The sequence below is a fragment of the Urocitellus parryii genome, chromosome 5, assembly GCF_045843805.1.
Source record: "Urocitellus parryii isolate mUroPar1 chromosome 5, mUroPar1.hap1, whole genome shotgun sequence".
In the NCBI taxonomy this organism is placed as follows: domain Eukaryota; kingdom Metazoa; phylum Chordata; class Mammalia; order Rodentia; family Sciuridae; genus Urocitellus; species Urocitellus parryii.
In genome coordinates, this window is record NC_135535.1 from 93,120,564 (window position 1) to 93,133,776 (window position 13,213).

Below are 13,213 nucleotides of genomic sequence, written 5' to 3' on the forward strand. Positions count from 1 at the left end.
ACTATGAAAAGGAAGTGCAAAAGGATATAGGAAAAGCACATGCCCATTCAGCACAGCATCAAGGAAGGCTATGACAAGGTATAATGTCGGCAAGAACGGATGGAAAATGCACATTATACTTGCCACCCTTCTTCCAACCTGATGGATGAGACTAATTCAATCAATCCTAGACTTATCTGTAAACTCTTTAACTTTAGCTCTGCAGACACACTTGGCCAATCCATCAGAATTTTCATTGGCCATGAGATCTATCTATTGGCCAGCACTCTGGTTTAAGTGGATGTTTTTTAGACAGTAAAAAAGGGCTGTTAAAAAATGGAGAAAAAAAAAAAAAAAGACATAGATTATGGTTCAAAGTCAGCCTGGAAGGCCAGCATGAAAGAGAGAATGAATTGACATACGGAAGAAATTTTCAGGTGGTTCAGTATGACTGAAGAACAAAGTTTGAAAGAAAAATACTGAGAAATGAAGGTAGAGGACTAAAATGAACAAGTTGGTAGAAGGCATAGTAAATGACAGTAAGAAGCTTGGGTTGTGGCACATGCCTATAATCCCACTGGTTCCGAAGCTGGAGGCAGGAGGATTGCAAGTTATAGGCCAGCCTTAGCAAGTTAGCAAGGCCCTAAGCAACTCAGCAAGACTTTGTCATAAAAAAAAAGAAAAAAAAAAAAAACTTAAAGGGCTAGGGAAATGGTTTGGTGGTTAATTGATCCTGGGTCCAATCTGTGCCAAAAGGAGGAAGAGAAAAAAGAGGAGGAGGAAGAAGAGGAGGAGGAGGAGGAGGGAGAGGAAGAGGAAGAGGAGAAGGAGGAGAAAAAGTAAAAGTAGTTTGGACTTGATTATGTTAACAATGCAGAATGAACCAGCTCTAGTGACCTTGAGTTCTCATCTAGGCTAGCCACACCCACTCTTTGGCCTCCTGTATTCTCTTAGCTTCCTTTTCCTCCCAATTCATGGCTATAGCCACGACTTGTTTTTTAACTTGCATCCAAACTGCACTGGATTTGGTTCTAGAAAACACATGACACATGTTGGTGTTTCCCCAACCCATTTACAGTATAAGCTAGAAGTTTTCTAATTTTTCTACTTTTAAATTTAGCCCAGAGTAGGAGAAGATTCTCCAACAGGTCTATACTATGATATAACTTGCTCTGCCACATAAAGCTTTAGATCTAGCAGATACCAAAAATGCTCAAAGTGTTGGTAATAAAAAAATCAGCTATATAAAGACTCTGAAAAGCCTCAAAAGCAAAATCACACTGTATGTTCTGAGATTCTGGAATACAATCATAGCCTCTTTTCATTTATAAATGTTCTCCTTTTAAAAGCAGACTCTGGCCTCTGTGAATCTTTTTCAACATTAACCATGAGCTACCAAGGGATTTATGCTATTCATCAAGAATGAGATTCCAGGGTCAAAGGGTGGAACAGGGCACATGTTTAAGAAGACAATGACGTGTTTTTATGTACAAGGTAGTTGACTCACTTTTTAGTTGACTCATTGATGCTGTTGCTTGAAATCTATGAGATGTGAACACAGGTAGAAAGGTGAGAGTCAATACTGAGCAGCATAAGGGGCAGCTAGTACAGATCCTGGCCTGTTGCCAGTAAGACAGTTCTCGTTCTCTCCTTCCTGGGCTCTGTATCATCAAAGGTGGACAGCTATAGGTGTCATTTCCCAGCATTCCACATTAAGTTGACTCCCAGTTAAATTCAGCTGGTGGACATCCTTGGTACTCTGTTACTGAGTGGAAAGTTTTCTCCTTCCTCTCTGTCTGAAGTGTCATCTCTAGGGTAAATTGCATTTCTTCTGCTACTCCTGCTAGATAGACCATTGCCAAGGTATTCGCAGGTGAACCTGGCCTCTTGGCAGCAACCCCACAGCTCCTTTCTCACCTGAATAGGGGTTTCCTACTGTAGGTTGTCTTAACATTTTCCTGACCGGTTTCTCAGCTCTTCTCCCAACTGTATAATCAATTCATTATACAATTACATTTCTTGTGTTGGAGATGGTTTCTGTTTTCCTGGAGAGGCTTCTTATGGATGAAATAGCTATTGATAAAATATTTTGATACCCAGCAGTGACTTTCACACCGTAACAAGAGAGAATTTTTTTAGAAAAACTGATTAGATGTTATTTTAAATCTCATAATTTTCTTTTCCAGAAATAAGTTATTCCTAAAATCTCAGGCAGAACACAGAAAGGTGGCAATATGTGGCTATAACTATAATAATTAAAGCAGAACATTAAGAAGAACATTATAGGAACATGAATTATAAAATTAAAATATGAATATGACAAATAAAAATTCACTGAATTCAATTAGATATCTATCCAATTCATAACTTATATTTTATTTTGTTCATAATAATAGTCAATTTACTAACAAGCATTACATCCTTCATTTCTTTGCTATATAACATAGGCCAAATCACATACTGACTAACCTTTGAAGTGTTATTCTAGATTGCATTGGCATTCTGTAAATAAAAAAATATATACTATGATATAGCAAGGTAAATTATTACTATAATGAAGTGACCTCATAAAGGAATTTCATTTTCTTGATTTTATATAAAGGTACACGAATATAAGATATTTGTGTAACTTCAGATTTGAGTTTTTTTCTATTTATACATTAAGTAAGTAATGAAGAGATACAATCTTTCTGGCCAAAAATCATCTACTAACCAGAAGAGTATTTATACTATCTGACAATGCTTCTGGTCTTTTGATTACCAAGATTTTTGTGCCTCAATATTTTTATCTTCCTAAATTTTAATAGAATTTTTTTGAGTCAATATGATATATACTGAATATGTAGAAGTATTTTATTCATTTATTTTTTAATAAAACCATACAAAGTGTTAAACATAATTACCTCCATACTGATTCCACAGGCCTCCAGGTAGATAGAAATAAGGTGGTTTAGAGACAGAGGGTTGCAAATCCTGTACCTAAAGAAGAGAAGAAAGTTACTGAGGTAGAAACTAATTGTAGTGATTCCACTCCTCACATGGGCAGAAAATGATGAGAAAATAAAAGAGAAAAAAAGTGGGGAAAGCAAATTATGTAAGTCCGGTACCTAACTACATTTTACACATAGGCATATTAATTTTGACATGTAAAAAAAGGTCTTTCACATGGCCTTAACATAGACTTATTTTTTTAGGGGATACAATTATAAATTGCAGTGAGATGGTATATGGTGAGGAGTTTTAACCAAGAGTTTTTCACCATTTTATAAAGTCACATTACAAGACCAGAGCTGCAGCTTCTCTTCTGGTTGCAGACCCACAGGAAATGAAAGCACCACCTCACCAGGGCATCTCCATTTCTACTTTCCCTGCAGCATCATTCACTGTAACCAAGACAGGGGAACAACGAGGTACCCACAGATGGAGGAAGTATAAAGAAATTGTGGAAATACATATGTGCACGTGAAGACATACACACAACGGACTACTATTCATTTTTTTTAGGAGAGCATGCCATTTGTCACAACAAATGGATAGATATGGAGTATATTATGCGAAGTGAAATAAGCCAGAGATAGAGAGGAAAACATTGCATGGTCTCAGTTATGTGTGGAATCTTTTTAAAAACAAATAGTCAAATAGCTATAGACAACAAAACACAGGTAATGACCACCAGGGTTGGAGTGAGGAGAAGAAAAAGGGGAGCTATAGGTCAAAGGACACAAAGCAAAGACATGTAGAATGAGTTTAAGTTGAAAGATCTAATGTACAATATGAAAACTGTAGTTAATAATAGTGTAATATATTCAGGATCTTGCTAAATGAGTAGATTATATGTACTCTTGGCACAGGGTTAAGGAAATAGATATCTGTGAGGTGATGGATATGTTAATTTGTTTCATTACAATAATCACTTACTATATATACAAGTATCTCATAGTATTATGTCATACACTTTAAACAAATAATAAAAATTTTATTTTAAGGAAAGCAGCACTATTTATAGTATTTCAGATGTCAATATGCTCACCAACACACTTATCAACCTGAAGTTATAGCCGCCACCTTCACAAAGTTTCATGTATGTGCAAGCTTCTAACTATTTTCTTATGGTCACAGTAAAGTAAACATGCTTGATGACTTACACATTGAAAAATACATTTTTATTATGCATCACTTTCTGCTTATTTGCTTTTTACACTGAAATTCTGGCATGATATTGTTATTAATAGAATTATATGTGTTCATACGTTAAGTTATATTATGATTTTCCTTTCACTATCATAAAGGTAGCATTATAAAATATTTGCTTTAAAATGTGTATACATTTGTTTGGGTTGAGAACCAGGGCCCCAGGATAAACTCACTCATTGAATATTCCTTCTCCAAACATGGTGCCCAATCAGTATTTTATTTTTAAAAGTCAACTGCCAGTCAACTGTTTCCATATATTTGAGGGGGAAGGAAAAGACTTTAGAATAAATTTTTTAAAAAAGAAAAAATTTTTTTAAAAACTGATAAAAAGAAAACTAGAAAAAAACAATAAAACAAGACAAAGAAAGAAAGAAAAATAACCCTAAAAGAGTGTGTGTGTGTGTGTGTGTGTGTGTGTGTGTGTTCACAACAGCAGTTCCTAAACTGTGTGGTCCAGAGACCCTAGAGAGTCCTTGAGGCCTTTGCAAGAATCTGAAAAGTCAAAACTATTTTCATAATACTACTAAAATGTTCCTTTCCTTTTTTCCCTCAGACTCTCATGAATGTATAGTAGAGTTTTTCAGAAGCAACACAATACGTGACATCATACAATAAATTCAATTAGAAGTAGGTACGTGGATCTGTCTTCTGTTAAGCAAGACATTAAAGAGATTCGCAAATATAAACTATATATATGTAATATTTATAGCTGTGCTACTCATGAAGTTATCTTTCTTTTAGGAAATATAATGATTTAATAATTATTCTAGAATATAATAGGTTTACTGTTATTTTTAAGGGAACATTTTCAACACGGTCATGTATCACTTAGCAACACAGATACATTCTAAAAAGTACTTTGCTATGCTCCTTTGTTGTGCAAACAGTACAGAGTGTACTTAACACAAACTAAGATGGCAATGATGTCACTAGGTAACATAACCTTATAGGACCACTATCATCTATGTGGTCCAACATTGACCAAAATGTCATTATGTGGCACATGACTATGTGACCCGACTTTAATTGCTAAGATGTATTAAATATCAATATATAACCCTCATAAATAAAACCTCTTTGGAACACTCAATAATTTTTTTAATATTTGGATTATTATGACAACAGAGTTTAAAGACCACTGATCAGCTTTTAAAGTATGTATCATTCATATATACATATATGTGTGTGCATATATATAGTACATTTATGCACACAGTTATACATAATATCCTAAAAACTATTGGTCACCTCAAAATGAAGACAGAATAACACAATAGAGAAATAATCAGAGAAAACCTTGCATATCTCTTATATAATTAAAATAGAGCACATAACATGTTCTATAAAAAGAAGTTTGAGCTAAAAATATAATTGAGTAAACCTCTCATAATGAACAATAGAACATGAAGTAATGGAATATATGCAGGGAGAGAAAAAAAAATTAGAGAACAGATTCAGAGGTTCTGATAGCCAATAATGAGAATTTCAGAAACAAAATTAAAAATGTAAAAAATTCAAAGAAATAATACACAAAAATCATAGAACCAAAGGACAAAAATTGCCAGATTCAATGTAAAACACAATTAAATGAAACAAAATTTACTCACATGCAATGTTTCACAACATTGAGAATAAAAAGATCCCAAACCTTCAAAAAAATGAAAGATCAGAAATAAAAATGGGAACATTTGAAATAGAAAGAAAATGAAGAAATTCTGAAACTTTTTAGTGAAGATAATTTCATGCTGGAATTCTATATTCAAACTATCAATCAAGCTTGTAGATGAAATAACATTTTAAGACAACCATTATTACCTAAATTTCCCCTTTCATGCATGTATCTAAGTAAATTCTGAAGAGAGAGGTAGTCATATTAGAAATGTGTAATTAATGAGTTTAGAAAATAAGGGAAGCAGCCCAGGGGTGTCCTATTTGATTCCCTGGATCTGCAACAGGCATGAGGAGCAACCCAGCACAGGAGGAATGTCCGAGAAGGTCAGAAGTATTGGCTGAGAAGGTCAGAAGCATTGGCGGAACCCACAGAATTTCCCTGAGTCCAAACTTGTAGGAAGAGGATATTTAAAGGTGTTGGAAGGATATTGATATTTATAGGAAACTAATCATATTTAGAAATGATGAAACTATTTGTTGAAAAGAGGAAAGGTTGAAATGAAAGGAAAAGTAATCACCACACAGCTCTCTCATCTAACATGGGCAATAATTTACCACAAAGGAGTCGAGCCCTCTGCATTCCATTTAGGCTGAAGCCTTATGAACTTTCTTGGCAATAGAAATGCAGACAAGATCTGAGGACAGTAATAAGAGTAGCTACTATGAGTGCCTAGAAACCTAGACTCAAACACACATTAATTTATGTGTATGAATTTCAGAATATTTTAAGTAAATGTAGAAAGGTATAATTTCATATTTATGAAATTAAAATAAAATTTCACATACTCTTTTATAGTATAATAATGATGATACTTCATACTTTTAATCAGACAATCTGAAGCACTTTATAAACATTAGCAAATTAAGTCTTACAATACCCCATGTAGTAGTTAATAATAATCATTCATTATATACTCAATAGTTAAAATGAGACATCAAGAGATTAAATGATTTATTTCAAGATCATGCATTCCCTGAGTTTCAGAGAATAGTTGCTTGCAATTTTCAGTATATTTTGTTATAGTTGTCCATATTCTCTTACCCATTGAATTATCATAGATAATATGCTAAACTCTGTGTTTAGTGTCACCATCTAGATTTCAGGGTCATCTGGTCACATTCTTGGTTTGTGTCATTTCCATATTTCCCTCTGGTAGGATACAATATAAATCCACAGCAGACCAAATGCCTCTTTTGTTTCCCCTGGGCATCTCAAGGTAAGTTTTTGTAATGTAAGCATATTACCAAAATAACACCCATATTCAACAATTTATGCTTTGAAAAATCCATTCAACCTTAATTAATCAAATATTGATTAAGTGATTTTGTATGCCAAGCACTCCAGATTTGATTTCTACTATCACAGATCTTAGTGCTTACCAAGAAGGCATGAAAATTTTAAAAAGCAAATTATAGTAAAGTCAGTCAAAGGCCACTATGAAATAGTATAATACCAAACAACCAAACAACGATGAACGCCGCACCTAGATATCCAATGGGCATGATTTCAAAGGTGAGGTCTGAAGGGTGAATAAAAATTAACCAAGCAAAGATGAACAAGAGTGTTTCAGTAGAAGACAACATTCACGATACAGCACCAGAAATGAAAGGAGCTGCTGTGTTTAGGAAGCGGAAATCTGATCAGAATGACTGGAAACAGAACAGTCCTGAGAAGGAGTAGGTAGAAACAAGGTTATAGGTGTGGAGATAACAGCTAAGCCATGTTGAATAATTTCAACTTTTCTCAAGGCAAGGGGAAATCGTGCAGATTTTAGCCAAGGGATCACATTTGTGTAAAGAAAGACCACTCTGCTGGGTGTGAACAAGGGTGAGGAATGAGCAGACTGGAGGTAGGAAGGCCAGTTAAGAGTCCTACCCGCCATCCAGATGGAGATAACCATGGCCTGCACTTCTTGCAAGGGGGATAAGGGAGAAGTGAGGGTGATGAAGAAGAAACACATTCCAGAAATATAAAAAAAAGTTGAATCAAGAAGAATTGATCTGATATGACGGTGAATTAAAAATAGAGAACAAAGAAAATTCCCAGTTTTACTTGTAACCGAATAAAAGATTACATAGAAGAGCTTCCACCTTAACAAAAAGAAAAGTTAACTACAAAACTAGCAAGAGTTAATTTCTTGAAGTTCAGAAGAAATTATGAAATCAAAATGTTAGACAAAAAAATGGAAGATAGAAGGAGGAATGTAGAAGTGAAAATATTTCAGGGTTTTGTATTATTTGGAAGGAAAATACAGTGAGAATGGATAGACATGAATATACATGTTTAAAATGTAAAGAGCAGCAGATACCATCTCACTCCAGTAAGAATGGCAGCCATTATGAAGTCAAACAACAATAAGTGCTGGTGAGGATGCAGGGAAAAAGGTACACTCGTACATTGCTGGTGGGACTGCAAATTGGTGCAGCCAATATGGAAAGCAGTATGGAGATTCCTTGGAAAGCTGGGAATGAAACCACCATTTGACCCAGCTATTCCCCTTCTCAGACTATACCCAAAAGACCTAAAAAGAGTATACTGCAGGGACATGGCCACATCATTGTCTATAGCAGCACAATTCACAATAGCTAGACTATGGAACCAACCTAGATGCCCTTCAATACATGAATGGATAAAAAAAAAATGTAGCATTTATACACAGTGGAATATTACTCAGCACTAAAAAATAACAGATCATAGCATTTGCAGGGAAATGGATGGCATTAGAGCAGATTATGCTAAGTGAAGTTAGCCAATACCTTAAAAACAAATGCCAAATGTCTTCTCTGATATAAGGGGGGTGACTCAAAATGGGATAGGAAGGAAGAGCATGAGAAGAAGATTACCACTAAATAGGGAAGAGAGGTGGGAGGGAAAAGGAGGGAGAAGGGGATTTGCACAGAAGATGGAAGGAGACCCTCATCATTATACAGAATACATGTATGATGTTGTGAAGAGAAATAAAAAAAAGAAGTGTGTCATATTAGATTGGGTAGAGAGATGTGATGGGAGGGGAGGGGAGGGGAAGGGGGGATAGGAAGGGCAGCAGAATAAAATAGACATTATTATTGCTGTATGTATATAGATGACTGTATAACCAATGTGATTCTGCAACCTGTACAATCAGAAAAATGAGAAATTATACCTCATTTGATTCAAAGGTATGAATTGTTAAGATCATCGTACTGTCATGTGTAACTAATAAAAAATTGCAAAAAAAGATAATAAAAACATAATGATTAAATTTAAAGTCACAATTACTGTGTATATTATATATAGTAATATAATTAATATGTTATTAATATGTATAATCAAAATTGTTGTAATCAATAGAGGCTATGCATTCTTTTCAAGTACAAAGCATTCATGAAAATTAACCATCTGCTATGTCAACTCTACAGGGTACTTACAATGAGTTTGAAGAGATAGCAAAATAAGCTAACAGTTGAAGAAAAAAAATAATAAAGATTAAGATCATAAAATATATAAAACAATTATCCAAATAAGTGAAAACCAATGGAGATGAAACTAAAACTAAAAGATCTTTTTGAAGATATTAGAAGAGATATTTTTAAAAATACTCCAATAAGACTAATTCAGAAAACTAGAGAGAAGAAAAGTAATGTTAGCACCATGTATATATCTAAACACTTTGTTTTAGAAAACAGGATGCCTCATGGAATTCTTTTTAATGTGACTCCGAAGATTTTCCACACAGTTTTGACTGGACTCAGACCAGCTTAAAGAGATTATTTCCCTAGCATTTATATTCTTATCATAGGAAACACAATATTAGTTCATCTTACCACTCAGTACAGAACCCATAGTTGAAGAGATATAGGGAAAAAAATAGGACTGTGAAGTAAAATTGTATACTATCACTCATTGAGTTGTCAAAAAGAAATTAATTTCTAAAACAATAACAACAACAACAACAAAGAGTTCCATTTCCCTGACAAAGGGTTAAAAAATCTTAGCAGTATCTCAGATTATAAAAAACATGCCAGGAATTACCCAGTATTATGACTACATTTCTTTCTTCCACACATCCTAATTTCTTCTCTTCTCAAAAAACACAGCACAGAGAAGTTGATCACTATTCAGATGTCCACACTGACTTTGCTTTGGTTTCTTTCATTTTATCCAAAGCTCTAGGCAATCATTTAGAATTTCTAGAGGACCTCTTCCTCTTTTATTTTTTGTATTCCCAACTTTCTATTCCCCTCCTTCTACGAATTTATAACACAGAGACTGAGGAAGTAGAATAAACTCAACTTGTAAGAACAGGGAGATGTATTAGGGCAGAGGTTACCAATGTTTTCTGAAAGAAGACCAGTTTGTAAAATACTCAGACTTTGTGTGGTGTCTGATGGTCATTGCACCTACTCAGTTCTGACCTTCAGTGCAAAATTTCTTTGGATACTGTGTAAATGGATTAGTGTGACTGTGTTCCAATAAAGGTTTATTGACAAAACCAGATGGTGGGACAGATTTGGCTATAGGCCCTCAGTTGCTTACCCCTTTCTCAGGGGAACCAAAAAGTAACCAGTCTTTTTTTTAGAAAACAAAAATATCTTCTTCAAAATTCTGATATCAAAGTTTTTTTAAAACAATAACAAAAGCATTATTTTAAAGTTGTGGAAAATATTTGAATTGCTAATATTCCCAGTAATATATAACTAACTAGTAATCAAACTTTTTCTGAAAGAAGACTTACCTATTTGAGAAGAGGATGAATCTCAGAGAACTATTTCCCCACAAGTTGAAGGAAGGGAACCTATAGATCATGGAGCATCACTCAGAGTGGGGAGACTCAAAAGCAATCTTTGCTTTGGTCAGAACTCAGGAAATGGATAAGTGATATGAAACTGGACAAAAGAACTTATGAAAATAAAATCTAAAGACCCATGAATTCACGACTGCAGGCTCTTACCTTATCTGATTCTCATGAGAATCAGATTTACAACAAATTGCAAATCCTCCTGAGGCATTTGACTCAGATGAAAGTTCTCACTGTGTGTCATTCTCTTCCCGTACTCACTTGCCTTGTCCTGCTTTCCTGTTTGGGTGGTTCATTCTAACAAAGTAATCATCCTTTTACATATAACTTTATCTCCATTGCAGCCCTCTCACCCATGTTTAACTGGTTGCTCCAAAACCTGGGTTAAATCTGACTCCAAACTTATTCTTTAACTAAGCTTCCAATTCTGGCAGGTCTCCCTTTAAATTTATGATTGCAAACCCCATATTGGGTCCTCCAGCCTGCCTACTAATCACTCTGTGTTCCATAGTCAGTTCTTTGTTCTTTCTCTGAGGGGCATTTTCTGGTATGCACACTTGTAACCCTCTGCATTATTTTTCTGTGGCTAAGTAACAAATCTGCACAACTCTATGACTTAAAACATCGTATGTTTATTTTCTGTTTTCATAGTCTAAACTTCAAGAGTGGCACAGCTGAATTCTCTGCTAGGATCTTACCAGACACTATCAGAGTGTTGGCCAGAGCTGTGGTTTCCAGCTGAGACGAGGGGCATCTTCCAAGCTCACTCTAAGGCATAATTTATTTCCTTTCATTTGTAGGATGGTGGTCTCCATTTCAATACTGTCTATTGGTCAGTGTTTTAGTCAGCTTTCTCACTGCTGTGACTAAAGGAGCCTACCAGAACAGTTGTAGAGGAGGAGAGGTTTATTTGGAGCTCATGGTTTCAGGGTCTCAAGCCATAGACAGCAGACTCCATTCCTCAGGGTTCAAGGTGAGGCTGAACATCATGGCAGAAGAGTGTGGCAGAGGGAAGCAGCTTACATGATGATTAGCAAGCAGGAGAGAGAGCGATCTCCACTTGCCAGATACAAACATATACCCCAAAGCCAAGCCCCTACCTTGTAGACCACCTCCAGCCACACCCCACCTGCTTTCAGTTACCACTCAATTAATCCCATCAGGGGATTCATCCACTGATGGGGTTAAGGCTCTCCTAACCCAATCATTTCTCCTCTAAACCTTGGTGCATTGTCTAACACATGAGCTTTTGGGGGACACCTCACATTCAAACCATAACAGTTAGGGATCACCCTCAGCCTCTAGAGGCCACTAGCAGTTCCTTTCCATGTGGTGCCCGTAGGCAGTTCACACTGTGTATGTCCATTTTCTCTTAGGTCAGCCAAAATGTATCCCTCTGATTTCCTCTCTTGTAACTGGAGAGGAAAAAAAATCTTTTATAGGGCTAAATGCATTTAGCTCAGTTCTACTCTGAATAATCTCCTTTTTGATAGTAAAACAGAATCACAAGTGTGGCATCTCCTCATATCACAGGTTCCATCACACTCAAAGAACAGAAGATGATAGAGGAGTAAATGTCACTGGGAGTGAGCTTAGGATTCCGTCTTCCCCTCACATCTTCCTTACTCTCAGCTGACAACTTTACTTCTTAATTCACACACACACACACACACACACACACACACACACACACACACACAAAAGGCAAGCGCTCAGAGAAATCCTTTATCCTTCAACTGGATACTACCTTCCCTAAACTCCTCCTACACTTTGCTTCAGACCTGTAACTATGGAGGAATTGTTTATTCTCCCACTTAAAGATGACTCCATCTGTTCTTCACTACATCTTATCCCTATCCACCTCTCCAAGATTGTTGCAATTCTGCTTATCCTTTTTCTCCAGTGTCTTCTTTTTATTTCCATCTTGAACTAAAACATTCCTATTCGCATAATAAACAATCCAAAATGAAACAACAACAACAAAAATCTCTCTGAATTCACATTACCTTCCAACCATGAGTCCATTTCTCCACTGCCCTTCAGGGAGAAAATTACTAACTTTAGTCATCGCTACGTGTTCATCTGCCATTCTCTCCAGAATTTACTCCAAATTAGACTTTTCTTCCCACCACTCTTAATGAAGGGTATTAATGAAATGCTTTTGGCAAACACAATGATCAATTCTCTGCCTTCATCTTACCTAAACTCAGAATTTGCCACAGTTCATCACTTCCCTCTTTTAAAACACTTCCATCTCCTGGGGTTCTGGACACCACTTGTCCCAGTTTTCCTTAACGATGTTTCCTTCAGATGCAGATTTGTGGTGAATCTTTCTACTTGACTAGATCTCGAAATGTCAGAGTACTCTAACTGTGTAAGTTTTTAAATTGCTACAATAATGCTCTTTTAACAATATTCTAAAACTCAGTGTCAATCAGGGTAAAGTGTAAGGAGCACAAACAAATCGTGAATACTATTTCCAGTCTGATTGCATCATAATGCTCATCTCCCATTGGCCAAAGCAAGTGGCAGGGCAGAACCTAGGGTTAGGACAGAAGGAACCCACAAAATATTTGGCAAAGGCTTTGGGT